This window comes from Triturus cristatus, chromosome 1_1 (genome assembly GCF_964204655.1).
Source record: "Triturus cristatus chromosome 1_1, aTriCri1.1, whole genome shotgun sequence".
NCBI classification, from domain to species: Eukaryota; Metazoa; Chordata; class Amphibia; order Caudata; family Salamandridae; genus Triturus; species Triturus cristatus.
Window position 1 is genome coordinate 288528754 of NC_140579.1, and position 22024 is coordinate 288550777.

Below are 22024 nucleotides of genomic sequence, written 5' to 3' on the forward strand. Positions count from 1 at the left end.
TGCAAATCAGTCGGACCCTGTGCCTCATGGTAACAGTCCAGCCCGAACTGCCAAGCCATGCCTTCCCTGGACCGGAAACAAGCTTCCTAGGACCGGTTTCTGGCATTTCAGCCGTCTTCAGCCAGGCTTGCTTGAATCCAGTGGCAATGTGAGCAAGGGACTCACGTCTGAGCATACCCTGCCAACTTATGGCAAACAAAGCGGTACAAAAGGGGGTGGTGATAGACGGAGCATCAGAACTAATCAAACACTCACACCCTGTCAACAGATCTGGGTTTGATCCATCACCGTTCTTTAGCCCACTCTGCCACCCCAGTTCAGACATGGCCATATGCAAATCAGTCTGACCCTGTGCCTCATGGGAACAGTCCAGCCCGAACTGCCAAGCCATGCCTTCCCTGGACCGGAAACAAGCTTCCTAGGACCGGTTTCTGGCATTTCAGCCGTCTTCAGCCAGGCTTGCTTGAATCCAGTGGCAAAGTGAGCAAGGGACTCACGTCTGAGCATACCCTGCCAACTTATGGTGAACAAAGCGGTACAAAAGGGGGTGGTGATAGACGGAGCATCAGAACTAATCAAACACTCACACCCAGTCAACAGATCTGGGTTTGATCCATCACCGTTCTTTAGCCCAGTCCGCCACCCCAGTTCAGACATGGCCATATGCAAATCAGTCTGACTCTGTGCCTCATGGTAACAGTCCAGCCCGAACTGCCAAGCCATGCCTTCCCTGAACCGGAAACAAGCTTCCTAGGACCGTTTTGTGGCATTTCAGCAGTCTTCAGCCAGGCTTGCTTGAATCCAGTGGCAATGTGAGCAAGGGACTCACGTCTGAGCATACCCTGCCAACTTATGGCGAACAAAGCGGTACAAAAGGGGGTGGTGATAGACGGAGCATCAGAACTAATCAAACACTCACACCCTGTCAACAGATCTGGGTTTGATCCATCACCGTTCTTTAGCCCACTCTGCCACCCCAGTTCAGACATGGCCATATGCAAATCAGTCTGACCCTGTGCCTCATGGGAACAGTCCAGCCCAAACTGCCAAGCCATGCCTTCCCTGGACCGGAAACAAGCTTCCTAGGACCGTTTTCTTTCATTTCAGCCGTCTTCAGCCAGGCTTGCTTGAATCCAGTGGCAATGTGAGCAAGGGACTCACGTCTGAGCATACCCTGCCAACTTATGGCGAACAAAGCGGTACAAAAGGGGGTGGTGATAGACGGAGCATCAGAACTAATCAAACACTCACACCCTGTCAACAGATCTGGGTTTGATCCATCACCGTTCTTTAGCCCACTCTGCCACCCCAGTTCAGACATGGCCATATGCAAATCAGTCTGACCCTGTGCCTCATGGGAACAGTCCAGCCCAAACTGCCAAGCTATGCCTTCCCTGGACCAGAAACAAGCTTCCTAGGACTGGTTTCTGGCATTTCAGCCGTCTTCAGCCAGGCTTGCTTGAATCCAGTGGCAAAGTGAGCAAGGGACTCACATCTGAGCATACCCTGCCAACTTATGGCGAACAAAGCGGTACAAAAGGGGGTGGTGATAGACGGAGCATCAGAACTAATCAAACACTCACAACCAGTCAACAGATCTGGGTTTGATCCATCACCGTTCTTTAGCCCACTCTGCCACCCCAGTTCAGACATGGCCATATGCAAATCAGTCTGACCCTGTGCCTCATGGGAACAGTCCAGCCCGAACTGCCAAGCCATGCCTTCCCTGGACCGGAAACAAGCTTCCTAGGACCGGTTTCTGGCATTTCTGCCATCTTCAGCCAGGCTTGCTTGAATCCAGTGGCAAAGTGAGCAAGGGACTCACGTCTGAGCATACCCTGCCAACTTATGGCGAACAAAGCGGTACAAAAGGGGGTGGTGATAGACGGAGCATCAGAATTAATCAAACACTCACACCCAGTCAACAGATCTGGGTTTGATCCATCACCGTTCTTTAGCCCACTCTGCCACCCCAGTTCAGACACGGCCATATGCAAATCAGTCGGACCTTGTGCCTCATGGTAACAGTCCAGCCCGAACTGCCAAGCCATGCCTTCCCTGGACCGGAAACAAGCTTCCTAGGACCGGTTTCTGGCATTTCAGCCGTCTTCAGCCAGGCTTGCTTGAATCCAGTGGCAAAGTGAGCAGGGGACTCACGTCTGAGCATACCCTGCCAACTTATGGCGAACAAAGCGGTACAAAAGGGGGTGGTGATAGACGGAGCATCAGAACTAATCAAACACTCACACCCAGTCAACAGATCTGGGTTTGATCTATCACCGTTCTTTAGCCCACTCTGCCACCCCAGTTCAGACATGGCCATATGCAAATCAGTCTGACCCTGTGCCTCATGGGAACAGTCCAGCCCGAACTGCCAAGCCATGCCTTGCCTGGACCGGAAACAAGCTTCCTAGGACCAGTTTCTGGCATTTCAGCCGTCTTCAGCCAGGCTTGCTTGAAGCCAGTGGCAAAGTGAGAAAGGGACTCACGTCTGAGCATACCCTGCCAACTTATGGTGAACAAAGCGGTACAAAAGGGGGTGGTGATAGACGGAGCATCAGAACTAATCAAACACTCACACCCAGTCAACAGAACTGGGTTTGATCCATCACCGTTCTTTAGCCCACTCTGCCACCCCAGTTCAGACATGGCCATGTGCAAATCAGTCTGACCCTGTGCCTCATGGGAACAGTCCAGCCCGAACTGCCAAGCCATGCCTTCCCTGGACCGGAAACAAGCTTCCTAGGACCGGTTTCTGGCATTTCAGCTGTCTTCAGCCAGGCTTGCTTGAATCCAGTGGCAAAGTGAGCAAGGGACTCACGTCTGAGCATACCCTGCCAACTTATGGCGAACAAAGCGGTACAAAAGGGGGTGGTGATAGACGGAGCATCAGAACTAATCAAACACTCACACCCAGTCAACAGATCTGCCTTTGATCCATCACCGTTCTTTAGCCCACTCTTCCACCCCAGTTCAGACATGGCCATATGCAAATCAGTCTGACCCTGTGCCTCATGGGAACAGTCCAGCCCGAACTGCCAAGCCATGCCTTCCCTGGACCGGAAACAAGCTTCCTAGGACCGGATTCTGGCATTTCAGCCGTCTTCAGCCAGGCTTGCTTGAATCCAGTGGCAAAGTGAGCAAGGGACTCACGTCTGAGCATACCCTGCCAACTTATGGCGAACAAAGCGGTACAAAAGGGGGTGGTGATAGACGGAGCATCAGAACGAATCAAACACTCACACCCAGTCAACAGATCTGGGTTTGATCCATCACCGTTCTTTAGCCCACTCTGCCACCCCAGTTCGGACATGGCCATATTCAAATCAGTCTGACCCTGTGCCTCATGGGAACAGTCCAGCCAGAACTGCCAAGCCATGCCTTCCCTGGACTGGAAACAAGCTTCCTAGGACCGGTTTCTGGCATTTCAGCCGTCTTCAGCCAGGCTTGCTTGAATCCAGTGGAAATATGAGCAATGGACTCACGTCTGAGCATACCCTGCCAACTTATGGCGAACAAAGCGGTACAAAAGGGGGTGGTGATAGACGGAGCATCAGAACTAATCAAACACTCACACCCTGTCAACAGATCTGGGTTTGATCCATCACCGTTCTTTAGCCCACTCTGCCACCCCAGTTCAGACATGGCCATATGCAAATCAGTCTGACCCTGTGCCTCATGGGAACAGTCCAGCCCGAACTGCCAAGCCATGCCTTCCCTGGACCGGAAACAAGCTTCCTAGGACCGGTTTCTGGCATTTCAGCCGTCTTCAGCCAGGCTTGCTTGAATCCAGTGGCAAAGTGAGCAAGGGACTTACGTCTGAGCATACCCTGCCAACTTATGGCGAACAAAGCGGTACAAAAGGGGGTGGTGATAGACGGAGCATCAGAACTAATCAAACACTCACACCCAGTCAAAAGATCTGGGTTTGATCCATCACCGTTGTTTAGCCCACTCTGCCACCCCAGTTCAGACATGGCCATATGCAAAGCAGTCTGACCCTGTGCCTCATGGGAACAGTCCAGCCCGAACTGCCAAGCCATGCCTTCCCTGGACCGGAAACAAGCTTCCTAAGACCGGTTTCTGGCATTTCTGCCGTCTTCAGCCAGGCTTGCTTGAATCCAGTGGCAAAGTGAGCAAGGGACTCACGTCTGAGCATACCCTGCCAACTTATGGCGAACAAAGCGGTACAAAAGCGGGTGGTGATAGACGGAGCATCAGAACAAATCGAACACTCACACCCAGTCAACAGATCTGCGTTTGATCCATCACCGTTCTTTAGCCCACTCTTCCACCCCAGTTCAGACATGGCCATATGCAAATCAGTCTGACCCTGTGCCTCATGGGAACAGTCCAGCCCGAACTGCCAAGCCATGCATTCCCTGGACCGGAAACAAGCTTCCTAGGACCGGTTTCTGGCATTTCAGCCGTCTTCAGCCAGGCTTGCTTGAATCCAGTGGCAAAGTGAGCAAGGGACTCACGTCTGAGAATACCATGCCAACTTATGGCGAACAAAGCGGTACAAAAGGGGATGGTGATAGACAGAGCATCAGAATTAATCAAACACTCACACCCAGTCAACAGTTCTGGGTTTGATCCATCACCGTTCTTTAGCCCACTCTGCCACCCCAGTTCAGACACGGCCATATGCAAATCAGTCTGACCCTGTGCCTCATGGTAACAGTCCAGCCCGAACTGCCAAGCCATGCCTTCCCTGGACCGGAAACAAGCTTCCTAGGACCGGTTTCTGGCATTTCAGCCGTCTTCAGCCAGGCTTGCTTGAATCCAGTGGTAAAGTGAGCAGGGGACTCACGTCTGAGCATACCCTGCCAACTTATGGCGAACAAAGCGGTACAAAGGGGGGTGGTGATTGACGGAGCATCAGAACTAATCAAACACTCACACCCAGTCAACAGATCTGGGTGTGATCAATCACCGTTCTTTAGCCCACTCTGCCACCCCAGTTCAGACATGGCCATATGCAAATCAGTCTGACCCTGTGCCTCATGGGAACAGTCCAGCCCGAACTGCCAAGCCATGCCTTCCCTGGACCGGAAACAAGCTTCCTAGGACCGGATTCTGGCATTTCAGCCGTCTTCAGCCAGGCTTGCTTGAATCCAGTGGCAAAGTGAGCAAGGGACTCACGTCTGAGCATACCCTGCCAACTTATGGCGAACAAAGCGGTACAAAAGGGGGTGGTGATAGACGGAGCATCAGAACGAATCAAACACTCACACCCAGTCAACAGATCTGGGTTTGATCCATCACCGTTCTTTAGCCCAGTCCGCCACCCCAGTTCAGACATGGCCATATGCAAATCAGTCTGACTCTGTGCCTCATGGTAACAGTCCAGCCCGAACTGCCAAGCCATGCCTTCCCTGGACCGGAAACAAGCTTCCTAGGACCGTTTTCTGGCATTTCAGCCGTCTTCAGCCAGGCTTGCTTGAATCCAGTGGCAATATGAGCAAGGGACTCACGTCTGAGCATACCCTGCCAACTTATGGCGAACAAAGCGGTACAAAAGGGGGTGGTGATAGACGGAGCATCAGAACTAATCAAACACTCACACCCTGTCAACAGATCTGGGTTTGATCCATCACCGTTCTTTAGCCCACTCTGCCACCCCAGTTCAGACATGGCCGTATGCAAATCAGTCTGACCCTGTGCCTCATGGGAACAGTCCAGCCCGAACTGCCAAGCCATGCCTTCCCTGGACCGGAAACAAGCTTCCTAGGACCGTTTTCTGGCATTTCAGCCGTCTTCAGCCAGGCTTGCTTGAATCCAGTGGCAATGTGAGCAAGGGACTCACGTCTGAGCATACCCTGCCAACTTATGGCGAACAAAGCGGTACAAAAGGGGGTGGTGATAGACGGAGCATCAGAACTAATCAAACACTCACACCCTGTCAACAGATCTGGGTTTGATCCATCACCGTTCTTTAGCCCACTCTGCCACCCCAGTTCAGACATGGCCATATGCAAATCAGTCTGACCCTGTGCCTCATGGGAACAGTCCAGCCCAAACTGCCAAGCTATGCCTTCCCTGGACCGGAAACAAGCTTCCTAGGACTGGTTTCTGGCATTTCAGCCGTCTTCAGCCAGGCTTGCTTGAATCCAGTGGCAAAGTGAGCAAGGGACTCACATCTGAGCATACCCTGCCAACTTATGGCGAACAAAGCGGTACAAAAGGGGGTGGTGATAGACGGAGCATCAGAACTAATCAAACACTCACAACCAGTCAACAGATCTGGGTTTGATCCATCACCGTTCTTTAGCCCACTCTGCCACCCCAGTTCAGACATGGCCATATGCAAATCAGTCTGACCCTGTGCCTCATGGGAACAGTCCAGCCCGAACTGCCAAGCCATGCCTTCCCTGGACCGGAAACAAGCTTCCTAGGACCGGTTTCTGGCATTTCTGCCATCTTCAGCCAGGCTTGCTTGAATCCAGTGGCAAAGTGAGCAAGAGACTCACGTCTGGGCATACCATGCCATCTTATGGCGAACAAAGCGGTACAAAAGGGGATGGTGATAGACGGAGCATCAGAATTAATCAAACACTCACACCCAGTCAACATATCTGGGTTTGATCCATCACCGTTCTTTAGCCCACTCTGCCACCCCAGTTCAGACACGGCCATATGCAAATCAGTCAGACCCTGTGCCTCATGGTAACAGTCCAGCCCGAACTGCCAAGCCATGCCTTCCCTGGACCGGAAACAAGCTTCCTAGGACCGGTTTCTGGCATTTCAGCCGTCTTCAGCCAGGCTTGCTTGAATCCAGTGGCAATGTGAGCAAGGGACTCACGTCTGAGCATACCCTGCCAACTTATGGCGAACAAAGCATTACAAAAGGGGGTGGTGATAGACGGAGCATCAGAACTAATCAAACACTCACACCCAGTCAACAGATCTGGGTTTGATCCATCACCGTTGTTTAGCCCACTCTGCCACCCCAGTTCAGACATGGCCATATGCAAAGCAGTCTGACCCTGTGCCTCATGGGAACAGTCCAGCCCGAACTGCCAAGCCATGCCTTCCCTGGACCGGAAACAAGCTTCCTAGGACTGGTTTCTGGCATTTCAGCCGTCTTCAGCCAGGCTTGCTTGAATCCAGTGGCAAAGTGAGCAAGGGACTCACGTCTGAGCATACCCTGCCAACTTATGGCGAACAAAGCGGTACAAAAGGGGGTGGTGATAGACGGAGCATCAGAACTAATCAAACACTCACAACCAGTCAACAGATCTGGGTTTGATCCATCACCGTTCTTTAGCCCACTCTGCCACCCCAGTTCAGACATGGCCATATGCAAATCAGTCTGACCCTGTGCCTCATGGTAACAGTCCAGCCCGAACTGCCAAGCCATGCCTTCCCTGGACCAGAAACAAGCTTCCTAGGACCGGTTTCTGGCATTTCTGCCGTCTTCAGCCAGGCTTGCTTGAACCCAGAGGCAAAGTGAGCATGGGACTCACGTCTGAGCATACCCTACCAACTTATGGCGAACAAAGCGGTACAAAAGCGGGTGGTGATAGACGGAGCATCAGAACTAATCAAAGACTCACACCCAGTCAACAGATCTGGGTTTGATCCATCACCGTTCTTTAGCCCACTCTGCCACCCCAGTTCAGACATGGCCATTTGCAAATCAGTCTGACCCTGTGCCTCGTGGGAACAGTCCAGCCCGAACTGCCAAGCCATGCCTTCCCTGGACCGGAAATAAGCTTCCTAGGACCGGTTTCTGGCATTTCAGCCGTCTTCAGCCAGGCTTGCTTGAATCCAGTGGCAAAGTGAGCAAGGGACTCATGTCTGAGCATACCCTGCCAACTTATGGCGAACAAAGCGGTACAAAAGGGGGTGGTGATAGACGGAGCATCAGAACTAATCAAACACTTACACCCAGTCAACAGATCTGGGTTTAATCCATCACCGTTCTTTAGCCCACTCTGCCACCCCAGTTCGGACATGACCATATTCAAATTAGTCTGACCCTGTGCCTCATGGGAACAGTCCAGCCCGAACTGCCAAGCCATGCCTTCCCTGGACCGGAAACAAGCTTCCTAGGACCGGTTTCTGGTATTTCAGCCGTCTTCAGCCAGGCTTGCTTGAATCCAGTGGCAATGTGAGCAAGGGACTCACGTCTGAGCATACCCTGCCAACTTATGGCGAACAAAGCTGTACAAAAGGGGGTGGTGATAGACGGAGCATCAGAACTAATCAAACACTCACACCCTGTCAACAAATCTGGGTTTGATCCATCACCGTTCTTTAGCCCACTCTGCCACCCCAGTAAAGACATGGCCATATGCAAATCAGTCTGACCCTGTGCCTCATGGGAACAGTCCAGCCCGAACTGCCAAGCCATGCCTTCCCTGGACCGGAAACAAGCTTCCTAGGACCGGTTTCTGGCATTTCAGCCGTCTTCAGCCAGGCTTGCTTGAATCCAGTGGCAAAGTGAGCAAGGGACTTACGTCTGAGCATACCCTGCCAACTTATGGCGAACAATGCGGTACAAAAGGGGGTGGTGATAGACGGAGCATCAGAACTAATCAAACACTCACACCCAGTCAAAAGATCTGGGTTTGATCCATCACCGTTGTTTAGCCCACTCTGCCACCCCAGTTCAGACATGGCCATATGCAAAGCAGTCTGACCCTGTGCCTCATGGGAACAGTCCAGCCCGAACTGCCAAGCCATGCCTTCCCTGGACCGGAAACAAGCTTCCTAGGACCGGTTTCTGGCATTTCAGCCGTCTTCAGCCAGGCTTGCTTGAATCCAGTGGCAAAGTGAGCAAGGGACTCACGTCTGAGAATACCATGCCAACTTATGGCGAACAAAGCGGTACAAAAGGGGATGGTGATAGACGGAGCATCAGAATTAATCAAACACTCACACCCAGTCAACAGTTCTGGGTTTGATCCATCACCGTTCTTTAGCCCACTCTGCCACCCCAGTTCAGACACGGCCATATGCAAATCAGTCTGACCCTGTGCCTCATGGTAACAGTCCAGCCCGAACTGCAAAGCCATGCCTTCCCTGGACCGGAAACAAGCTTCCTAGGACCGGTTTCTGGCATTTCAGCCGTCTTCAGCCAGGCTTGCTCGAATCCAGTGGCAAAGTGAGCAGGGGACTCACGTCTGAGCATACCCTGCCAACTTATGGCGAACAAAGCGGTACAAAAGGGGGTGGTGATAGACGGAGCATCAGAACTAATCAAACACTCACACCCAGTCAACAGATCTGGGTGTGATCAATCACCGTTCTTTAGCCCACTCTGCCACCCCAGTTCAGACATGGCCATATGCAAATCAGTCTGACCCTGTGCCTCATGGGAACAGTCCAGCCCGAACTGCCAAGCCATGCCTTCCCTGGACCGGAAACAAGCTTCCTAGGACCGGTTTCTGGCATTTCAGCCGTCTTCAGCCAGGCTTGCTTGAATCCAGTGGCAAAGTGAGCAAGGGACTCACGTCTGAGCATACCCTGCCAACTTATGGCGAACAAAGCGGTACAAAAGGGGGTGGTGATAGACGGAGCATCAGAACTAATCAAACACTCACACCCAGTCAACAGATCTGGGTTTGATCCATCACCGTTCTTTAGCCCAGTCCGCCACCCCAGTTCAGACATGGCCATATGCAAATCAGTCTGACTCTGTGCCTCATGGTAACAGTCCAGCCCGAACTGCCAAGCCATGCCTTCCCTGGACCGGAAACAAGCTTCCTAGGACCGTTTTCTGGCATTTCAGCCGTCTTCAGCCAGGCTTGCTTGAATCCAGTAGCAATGTGAGCAAGGGACTCACGTCTGAGCATACCCTGCCAACTTATGGTGAACAAAGCGGTACAAAAGGGGGTGGTGATAGACGAAGCATCAGAACTAATCAAACACTCACACCCTGTCAACAGATCTGGGTTTGATCCATCACCGTTCTTTAGCCCACTCTGCCACCCCAGTTCAGACATGGCCATATGCAAATCAGTCTGACCCTGTGCCTCATGGGAACAGTCCAGCCCGAACTGCCAAGCCATGCCTTCCCTGGACCGGAAACAAGCTTCCTAGGACCGTTTTCTGGCATTTCAGCCGTCTTCAGCCAGGCTTGCTTGAATCCAGTGGCAATGTGAGCAAGGGACTCACGTCTGAGCATACCCTGCCAACTTATGGCGAACAAAGCGGTACAAAAGGGGGTGGTGATAGACGGAGCATCAGAACTAATCAAACACTCACACCCTGTCAACAGATCTGGGTTTGATCCATCACCGTTCTTTAGCCCACTCTGCCACCCCAGTTCAGACATGGCCATATGCAAATCAGTCTGACCCTGTGCCTCATGGGAACAGTCCAGCCCAAACTGCCAAGCTATGCCTTCCCTGGACCGGAAACAAGCTTCCTAGGACTGGTTTCTGGCATTTCAGCCGTCTTCAGCCAGGCTTGCTTGAATCCAGTGGCAAAGTGAGCAAGGGACTCACATCTGAGCATACCCTGCCAACTTATGGCGAACAAAGCGGTACAAAAGGGGGTGGTGATAGACGGAGCATCAGAACTAATCAAACACTCACAACCAGTCAACAGATCTGGGTTTGATCCATCACCGTTCTTTAGCCCACTCTGCCACCCCAGTTCAGACATGGCCATATGCAAATCAGTCTGACCCTGTGCCTCATGGGAACAGTCTAGCCCGAACTGCCAAGCCATGCCTTCCCTGGACCGGAAACAAGCTTCCTAGGACCGGTTTCTGGCATTTCTGCCATCTTCAGCCAGGCTTGCTTGAATCCAGTGGCAAAGTGAGCAAGGGACTCACGTCTGAGCATACCCTGCCAACTTATGGCGAACAAAGCGGTACAAAAGCAGGTGGTGATAGACGGAGCATCAGAACTAATCAAACACTCACACCCAGTCAACAGATCTGCGTTTGATCCATCACCGTTCTTTAGCCCACTCTTCCACCTCAGTTCAGACATGGCCATATGCAAATCAGTCTGACCCTGTGCCTCTTTGGAACAGTCCAGCCCGAACTGCCAAGCCATGCCTTCCCTGGACCGGAAACAAGCTTCCTAGGACCGGTTTCTGGCATTTCAGCCGTCTTCAGCCAGGCTTGCTTGAATCCAGTGGCAAAGTGAGCAAGGGACTCACGTCTGGGCATACCATGCCAACTTATGGCGAACAAAGCGGTACAAAAGGGGATGGTGATAGACGGAGCATCAGAATTAATCAAACACTCACACCCAGTCAACAGATCTGGGTTTGATCCACCCCAGTTCAGACATGGCCATATGCAAATCAGTCTGACCCTGTGCCTCATGGGAACAGTCCAGCCCAAACTGCCAAGCCATGCCTTCCCTAGACCGGAAACAAGCTTCCTAGGACCGGTTTCTGGCATTTCAGCCGTCTTCAGCCAGGCTTGCTTGAATCCAGTGGCAAAGTGAGCAGGGGACTCACGTCTGAGCATACCCTGCCAACATATGGCGAACAAAGCGGTACAAAAGGGGGTGGTGATAGACGGAGCATCAGAACTAATCATACACTCACACCCAGTCAACAGATCTGGGTTTGATCTATCACCGTTCTTTAGCCCACTCTGCCAGCCCAGTTCAGACATGGCCATATGCAAATCAGTCTGACCCTGTGCCTCATGGGAACAGTCCCGCCCGAACTGCCAAGCCATGCCTTCCCTGGACCGGAAACAAGCTTCCTAGGACCGGTTTCTGGCATTTCAGCCGTCTTCAGCCAGGCTTGCTTGAATCCAGTGGCAAAGTGAGCAAGGGACTCGTGTCTGAGCATACCCTGCCAACTTATGGCGAACAAAGCGGTACAAAAGGGGGTGGTGATTGACGGAGCATCAGAACTAATCAAACACTTACACCCAGTCAACAGATCTGGGTTTGATCCATCACCGTTCTTTAGCCCACTCTGCCACCCCAGTTCGGACATGGCCATATTCAAATCAGTCTGACCCTGTGCCTCATGGGAACAGTCCAGCCCGAACTGCCAAGCCATGCCTTCCCTGGACCGGAAACAAGCTTCCTAGGACCGGTTTCTGGCATTTCAGCCGTCTTCAGCCAGGCTTGCTTGAATCCAGTGGCAATGTGAGCAAGGGACTCACGTCTGAGCATACCCTGCCAACTTATGGCGAACAAAGCGGTACAAAAGGGGGTGGTGATAGACGGAGCATCAGAACTAATCAAACACTCACACCCTGTCAACAGATCTGGGTTTGATCCATCACCGTTCTTTAGCCCACTCTGCCACCCCAGTTCAGACATGGCCATATGCAAATCAGTCTGACCCTGTGCCTCATGGGAACAGTCCAGCCCGAACTGCCAAGCCATGCCTTCCCTGGACCGGAAACAAGCTTCCTAGGACCGGTTTCTGGCATTTCAGCCGTCTTCAGCCAGGCTTGCTTGAATCCAGTGGCAAAGTGAGCAAGGGACTCACGTCTGAGCATACCATGCCAACTTATGGCGAACAAAGCGGTACAAAAGGGGGTGGTGATAGACGGAGCATCAGAACTAATCAAACACTCACACCCAGTCAACAGATCTGGGTTTGATCCATCACCGTTGTTTAGCCCACTCTGCCACCCCAGTTCAGACATGGCCATATGCAAAGCAGTCTGACCCTGTGCCTCATGGGAACAGTCCAGCCCGAACTGCCAAGCCATGCCTTCCCTGGACCGGAAACAAGCTTCCTAGGACTGGTTTCTGGCATTTCAGCCGTCTTCAGCCAGGCTTGCTTGAATCCAGTGGCAAAGTGAGCAAGGGACTCACGTCTGAGCATACCCTGCCAACTTATGGCGAACAAAGCGGTACAAAAGGGGGTGGTGATAGACGGAGCATCAGAACTAATCAAACACTCACAACCAGTCAACAGATCTGGGTTTGATCCATCACCGTTCTTTAGCCCACTCTGCCACCCCAGTTCAGACATTGCCATATGCAAATCAGTCTGACCGTGTGCCTCATAGTAACAGTCCAGCCCGAACTGCCAAGCCATGCCTTCCCTGGACCGGAAACAAGCTTCCTAGGACCGGTTTCTGGCATTTCTGCCGTCTTCAGCCAGGCTTGCTTGAATCCAGTGGCAAAGTGAGCATGGGACTCACGTCTGAGCATACCCTGCCAACTTATGGTGAACAAAGCGGTACAAAAGGGGGTGGTGATAGACGAAGCATCAGAACTAATCAAACACTCACACCCTGTCAACAGATCTGGGTTTGATCCATCACCGTTCTTTAGCCCACTCTGCCACCCCAGTTCAGACATGGCCATATGCAAATCAGTCTGACCCTGTGCCTCATGGGAACAGTCCAGCCCGAACTGCCAAGCCATGCCTTCCCTGGACCGGAAACAAGCTTCCTAGGACCGTTTTCTGGCATTTCAGCCGTCTTCAGCCAGGCTTGCTTGAATCCAGTGGCAATGTGAGCAAGGGACTCACGTCTGAGCATACCCTGCCAACTTATGGCGAACAAAGCGGTACAAAAGCAGGTGGTGATAGACGGAGCATCAGAACTAATCAAACACTCACACCCAGTCAACAGATCTGCGTTTGATCCATCACCGTTCTTTAGCCCACTCTTCCACCTCAGTTCAGACATGGCCATATGCAAATCAGTCTGACCCTGTGCCTCATTGGAACAGTCCAGCCCGAACTGCCAAGCCATGCCTTCCCTGGACCGGAAACAAGCTTCCTAGGACCGGTTTCTGGCATTTCAGCCGTCTTCAGCCAGGCTTGCTTGAATCCAGTGGCAAAGTGAGCAAGGGACTCACGTCTGGGCATACCATGCCAACTTATGGCGAACAAAGCGGTACAAAAGGGGATGGTGATAGACGGAGCATCAGAATTAATCAAACACTCACACCCAGTCAACAGATCTGGGTTTGATCCATCACCGTTCTTTAGCCCACTCTGCCACCCCAGTTCAGACACGGCCATATGCAAATCAGTCGGACCCTGTGCCTCATGGTAACAGTCCAGCCCGAACTGCCAAGCCATGCCTTCCCTAGACCGGAAACAAGCTTCCTAGGACCGGTTTCTGGCATTTCAGCCGTCTTCAGCCAGGCTTGCTTGAATCCAGTGGCAAAGTGAGCAGGGGACTCACGTCTGAGCATACCCTGCCAACATATGGCGAACAAAGCGGTACAAAAGGGGGTGGTGATAGACGGAGCATCAGAACTAATCATACACTCACACCCAGTCAACAGATCTGGGTTTGATCTATCACCGTTCTTTAGCCCACTCTGCCAGCCCAGTTCAGACATGGCCATATGCAAATCAGTCTGACCCTGTGCCTCATGGGAACAGTCCCGCCCGAACTGCCAAGCCATGCCTTCCCTGGACCGGAAACAAGCTTCCTAGGACCGGTTTCTGGCATTTCAGCCGTCTTCAGCCAGGCTTGCTTGAATCCAGTGGCAAAGTGAGCAAGGGACTCATGTCTGAGCATACCCTGCCAACTTATGGCGAACAAAGCGGTACAAAAGGGGGTGGTGATTGACGGAGCATCAGAACTAATCAAACACTTACACCCAGTCAACAGATCTGGGTTTGATCCATCACCGTTCTTTAGCCCACTCTGCCACCCCAGTTCGGACATGGCCATATTCAAATCAGTCTGACCCTGTGCCTCATGGGAACAGTCCAGCCCGAACTGCCAAGCCATGCCTTCCCTGGACCGGAAACAAGCTTCCTAGGACCGGTTTCTGGCATTTCAGCCGTCTTCAGCCAGGCTTGCTTGAATCCAGTGGCAATGTGAGCAAGGGACTCACGTCTGAGCATACCCTGCCAACTTATGGCGAACAAAGCGGTACAAAAGGGGGTGGTGATAGACGGAGCATCAGAACTAATCAAACACTCACACCCTGTCAACAGATCTGGGTTTGATCCATCACCGTTCTTTAGCCCACTCTGCCACCCCAGTTCAGACATGGCCATATGCAAATCAGTCTGACCCTGTGCCTCATGGGAACAGTCCAGCCCGAACTGCCAAGCCATGCCTTCCCTGGACCGGAAACAAGCTTCCTAGGACCGGTTTCTGGCATTTCAGCCGTCTTCAGCCAGGCTTGCTTGAATCCAGTGGCAAAGTGAGCAAGGGACTCACGTCTGAGCATACCATGCCAACTTATGGCGAACAAAGCGGTACAAAAGGGGGTGGTGATAGACGGAGCATCAGAACTAATCAAACACTCACACCCAGTCAACAGATCTGGGTTTGATCCATCACCGTTGTTTAGCCCACTCTGCCACCCCAGTTCAGACATGGCCATATGCAAAGCAGTCTGACCCTGTGCCTCATGGGAACAGTCCAGCCCGAACTGCCAAGCCATGCCTTCCCTGGACCGGAAACAAGCTTCCTAGGACTGGTTTCTGGCATTTCAGCCGTCTTCAGCCAGGCTTGCTTGAATCCAGTGGCAAAGTGAGCAAGGGACTCACGTCTGAGCATACCCTGCCAACTTATGGCGAACAAAGCGGTACAAAAGGGGGTGGTGATAGACGGAGCATCAGAACTAATCAAACACTCACAACCAGTCAACAGATCTGGGTTTGATCCATCACCATTCTTTAGCCCACTCTGCCACCCCAGTTCAGACATTGCCATATGCAAATCAGTCTGACCCTGTGCCTCATGGTAACAGTCCAGCCCGAACTGCCAAGCCATGCCTTCCCTGGACCGGAAACAAGCTTCCTAGGACCGGTTTCTGGCATTTCTGCCGTCTTCAGCCAGGCTTGCTTGAATCCAGTGGCAAAGTGAGCATGGGACTCACGTCTGAGCATACCCTGCCAACTTATGGCAAACAAAGCGGTACAAAAGCGGGTGGTGATAGACGGAGCATCAGAACTAATCAAACACTCACACCCAGTCAACAGATCTGCGTTTGATCCATCACCGTTCTTTAGCCCACTCTTCCCCCCCAGTTCAGACATGGCCATATGCAAATCAGTCTGACCCTGTGCCTCATGGGAACAGTCCAGCCCGAACTGCCAAGGCATGCCTTCCCTGGACCGGAAACAAGCTTCCTAGGACCGGTTTCTGGCATTTCAGCCGTCTTCAGCCAGGCTTGCTTGAATCCAGTGGCAAAGTGAGCAAGGGACTCACGTCTGAGCATACCATGCCAACTTATGGCGAACAAAGCAGTACAAAAGGGGATGGTGATAGACGGAGCATCAGAATTAATCAAACACTCACACCCAGTCAACAGATCTGGGTTTGATCCATCACCGTTCTTTAGCCCACTCTGCCACCCCAGTTCAGACACGGCCATATGCAAATCAGTCTGACCCTGTGCCTCATGGTAACAGTCCAGCCCAAACTGCCAAGCCCTGCCTTCCCTGGACCGGAAACAAGCTTCCTAGGACCGGTTTCTGGCATTTCAGCCGTCTTCAGCCAGGCTTGCTTGAATCCAGTGGCAAAGTGAGCAGGGGACTCACGTCTGAGCATACCCTGCCAACTTATGGCGAACAAAGCGGTACAAAAGGGGGTGGTGATAGACGGAGCATCAGAACTAATCAAAGACTCACACCCAGTCAACAGATCTGGGTTTGATCCATCACCGTTCTTTAGCCCACTCTGCCACCCCAGTTCAGACATGGCCATATGCAAATCAGTCCGACCCTGTGCCTCATGGAGACAGTCCAGCCCGAACTGCCAAGCCATGCCTTCCCTGGACCGGAAACAAGCTTCCTAGAACCGGTTTCTGGCATTTCAGCCGTCTTCAGCCAGGCTTGCTTGAATCCAGTGGCAAAGTGAGCAGGGGACTCACGTCTGAGCATACCCTGCCAACTTATGGCGAACAAAGCGGTACAAAAGGGGGTGGTGATAGACGGAGCATCAGAACTAATCAAAGACTCACACCCAGTCAACAGATCTGGGTTTGATCCATCACCGTTCTTTAGCCCACTCTGCCACCCCAGTTCGGACATGACCATATTCAAATCAGTCTGACCCTGTGCCTCATGGGAACAGTCCAGCCCGAACTGCCAAGCCATGCCTTCCCTGGACCGGAAACAAGCTTCCTAGGACCGGTTTCTGGTATTTCAGCCGTCTTCAGCCAGGCTTGCTTGAATCCAGTGGCAATGTGAGCAAGGGACTCACGTCTGAGCATACCCTGCCAACTTATGGCGAACAAAGCTGTACAAAAGGGGGTGGTGATAGACGGAGCATCAGAACTAATCAAACACTCACACCCTGTCAACAAATCTTGGTTTGATCCATCACCGTTCTTTAGCCCACTCTGCCACCCCAGTTCAGACATGGCCATATGCAAATCAGTCTGACCCTGTGCCTCATGGGAACAGTCCAGCCCGAACTGCCAAGCCATGCCTTCCCTGGACCGGAAACAAGCTTCCTAGGACCGGTTTCTGGCATTTCAGCCGTCTTCAGCCAGGCTTGCTTGAATCCAGTGGCAAAGTGAGCAAGGGACTCACGTCTGAGCATACCCTGCCAACTTATGGCGAACAAAGCGGTACAAAAGGAGGTGGTGATAGACGGAGCATCAGAACTAATCAAACACTCACACCCAGTCAACAGATCTGGGTTTGATCCATCACCGTTGTTTAGCCCACTCTGCCACCCCAGTTCAGACATGGCCATATGCAAAGCAGTCTGACCCTGTGCCTCATGGGAACAGTCCAGCCCGAACTGCCAAGCCATGCCTTCCCTGGACCGGAAACAAGCTTCCTAGGACTGGTTTCTGGCATTTCAGCCGTCTTCAGCCAGGCTTGCTTGAATCCAGTGGCAAAGTGAGCAAGGGACTCACGTCTGAGCATACCCTGCCAACTTATGGCGAACAAAGCGGTAAAAACGGGGGTGGTGATAGACGGAGCATCAGAACTAATCAAACACTCACAACCAGTCAACAGATCTGGGTTTGATCCATCACCGTTCTTTAGCCCACTCTGCCACCCCAGTTCAGATATGGCCATATGCAAATCAGTCTGACCCTGTGCCTCATGGTAACAGTCCAGCCCGAACTGCCAAGCCGTGCCTTCCCTGGACCGGAAACAAGATTCCTAGGAGCGGTTTCTGGCATTTCTGCCGTCTTCAGCCAGGCTTGCTTGAATCCAGTGGCAAAGTGAGCAAGGGACTCATGTCTGAGCATACCCTGCCAACTTATGGCGAACAAAGTGGTACAAAAGCAGGTGGTGATAGACGGAGCATCAGAACTAATCAAACACTCACACCCAGTCAACAGATCTGGGTTTGATCCATCACCGTTCTTTAGCCCACTCTGCCACCCCAGTTCAGACATGGCCATATGCAAATCAGTCTGACCCTGTGCCTCATGGGAACAGTCCAGCCCGAACTGCCAAGCCATGCCTTACCTGGACCGGAAACAAGCTTCCTAGGACCGGTTTCTGGCATTTCAGCTGTCTTCAGCCAGGCTTGCTTGAATCCAGTGGCAAAGTGAGCAAGGGACTCACGTCTGAGCATACCATGCCAACTTATGGCGAACAAAGCGGTACAAAAGGGGATGGTGATAGACGGAGCATCAGAATTAATCAAACACTCACACCCAGTCAACAGATCTGGGTTTGATCCATCACCGTTCTTTAGCCCACTCTGCCCCCCCAATTCAGACATGGCCATATGCAAATCAGTCTGACCCTGTGCCTCATGGGAACAGTCCAGCCCGAACTGCCAAACCATGCCTTCCCTGGACCGGAAACAAGCTTCCTAGGACCGGTTTCTGGCATTTCAGCCATCTACAGCCAGGCTTGCTTGAATCGAGTGGCAAAGTAAGCAAGGGACTCACGTCTGAGCATACCCTGCCAACTTATGGCGAACAAAGCGGTACAAAAGGGGGTGGTGATAGACGGAGCATCAGAACTAATCAAACACTCAAACCCAGTCAACAGATCTGGGTTTGATCCATCACTGTTCTTTAGCCCACTCTGCCACCCCAGTTCAGACATGGCCATATGCAAATCAGTCTGACCCTGTGCCTCATGGTAACAGTCCAGCCCGAACTACCAAGCCATGCCTTCCCTGGACCGGAAACAAGCTTCCTAGGACCGGTTTCTGGCATTTCAGCCACCTTCAGCCAGGCTTGCTTGAATCCAGTGGCAAAGTGAGCAAGGGACTCACGTCTGAGCATACCCTGCCAACTTATGGCGAACAAAGCGGTACAAAAGGGGGTGGTGATAGACGGAGCATCAGAACTAATCAAACACTCACAACCAGTCAACAGATCTGGGTTTGATCCATCACCGTTCTTTAGCCCACTCTGCCACCCCAGTTCAGACATGGCCATATGCAAATCAGTCTGACCCTGTGCCTCATGGTAACAGTCCAGCCCGAACTGCCAAGCCATGCCTTCCCTGAACCGGAAACAAGCTTCCTAGGACCGGTTTCTGGCATTTCTGCCGTCTTCAGCCAGGCTTGCTTGAATCCAGTGGCAAAGTGAGCATGGGACTCACGTCTGAGCATACCCTGCCAACTTATGGCGAACAAAGCGGTACAAAAGCGGGTGGTGATAGACGGAGCATCAGAACTAATCAAACACTCACACCCAGTCAACAGATCTGCGTTTGATCCATCACCGTTCTTTAGCCCACTCTTCCCCCCCAGTTCAGACATGGCCATATGCAAATCAGTCTGACCCTGTGCCTCATGGGAACAGTCCAGCCCGAACTGCCAAGGCATGCCTTCCCTGGACCGGAAACAAGCTTCCTAGGACCGGTTTCTGGCATTTCAGCCGTCTTCAGCCAGGCTTGCTTGAATCCAGTGGCAAAGTGAGCGAGGGACTCACGTCTGAGCATACCATGCCAACTTATGGCGAACAAAGTGGTACAAAAGGGGATGGTGATAGACGGAGCATCAGAATTAATCAAACACTCACACCCAGTCAACAGATCTGGGTTTGATCCATCACCGTTCTTTAGCCCACTCTGCCACCCCAGTTCAGACACGGCCATATGCAAATCAGTCTGACCCTGTGCCTCATGGTAACAGTCCAGCCCAAACTGCCAAGCCATGCCTTCCCTGGACCGGAAACAAGCTTCCTAGGACCGGTTTCTGGCATTTCAGCCGTCTTCAGCCAGGCTTGCTTGAATCCAGTGGCAAAGTGAGCAGGGGACTCACGTCTGAGCATACCCTGCCAACTTATGGCGAACAAAGCGGTACAAAAGGGGGTGGTGATAGACGGAGCATCAGAACTAATCAAAGACTCACACCCAGTCAACAGATCTGGGTTTGATCCATCACCGTTCTTTAGCCCACTCTGCCACCCCAGTTCAGACATGGCCATTTGCAAATCAGTCTGACCCTGTGCCTCATGGGAACAGTCCAGCCCGAACTGCCAAGCCATGCCTTCCCTGGACCGGAAACAAGCTTCCTAGGACCGGTTTCTGGCATTTCAGCCGTCTTCAGCCAGGCTTGCTTGAATCCAGTGGCAAAGTGAGCTAGGGACTCATGTCTGAGCATACCCTGCCAACTTATGGCGAACAAAGCGGTACAAAAGGGGGTGGTGATAGACGGAGCATCAGAACTAATCAAACACTTACACCCAGTCAACAGATCTGGGTTTGATCCATCACCGTTCTTTAGCCCACTCTGCCACCCCAGTTCGGACATGACCATATTCAAATCAGTCTGACCCTGTGCCTCATGGGAACAGTCCAGCCCGAACTGCCAAGCCATGCCTTCCCTGGACCGGAAACAAGCTTCCTAGGACCGGTTTCTGGTATTTCAGCCGTCTTCAGCCAGGCTTGCTTGAATCCAGTGGCAATGTGAGCAAGGGACTCACGTCTGAGCGTACCCTGCCAACTTATGGCGAACAAAGCTGTACAAAAGGGAGTGGTGATAGATGGAGCATCAGAACTAATCAAACACTCACACCCCGTCAACAAATCTGGGTTTGATCCATCACCGTTCTTTAGCCCACTCTGCCACCCCAGTTCAGACATGGCCATATGCAAATCAGTCTGACCCTGTGCCTCATGGGAACAGTCCAGCCCGAACTTCCAAGCCATGCCTTCCCTGGACCGGAAACAAGCTTCCTAGGACCGGTTTCTGGCATTTCAGCCGTCTTCAGCCAGGCTTGCTTGAATCCAGTGGCAAAGTGAGCAAGGGACTCACGTCTGAGCATACCCTGCCAAATTATGGCGAACAAAGCGGTACAAAAGGGGGTGGTGATAGACGGAGCATCAGAACTAATCAAACACTCACACCCAGTCAACAGATCTGGGTTTGATCCATCACCGTTGTTTAGCCCACTCTGCCACCCCAGTTCAGACATGGCCATATGCAAAGCAGTCTGACCCTGTGCCTCATGGGAACAGTCCAGCCCGAACTGCCAAGCCATGCCTTCCCTGGACCGGAAACAAGCTTCCTAGGAATGGTTTCTGGCATTTCAGCCGTCTTCAGCCAGGCTTGCTTGAATCCAGTGGCAAAGTGAGCAAGGGACTCACGTCTGAGCATACCCTGCCAACTTATGGCGAACAAAGCGGTAAAAACGGGGGTGGTGATAGACGGAGCATCAGAACTAATCAAACACTCACAACCAGTCAACAGATCTGGGTTTGATCCATCACCGTTCTTTAGCCCACTCTGCCACCCCAGTTCAGATATGGCCATATGCAAATCAGTCTGACCCTGTGCCTCATGGTAACAGTCCAGCCCGAACTGCCAAGCCATGCCTTCCCTGGACCGGAAACAAGATTCCTAGGAGCGGTTTCTGGCATTTCTGCCGTCTTCAGCCAGGCTTGCTTGAATCCAGTGGCAAAGTGAGCAAGGGACTCATGTCTGAGCATACCCTGCCAACTTATGGCGAACAAAGCGGTACAAAAGCAGGTGGTGATAGACGGAGCATCAGAACTAATCAAACACTCACACCCAGTCAACAGATCTGGGTTTGATCCATCACCGTTCTTTAGCCCACTCTGCCACCCCAGTTCAGACATGGCCATATGCAAATCAGTCTGACCCTGTGCCTCATGGGAACAGTCCAGCCCGAACTGCCAAGCCATGCCTTCCCTGGACCGGAAACAAGCTTCCTAGGACCGGTTTCTGGCATTTCAGCTGTCTTCAGCCAGGCTTGCTTGAATC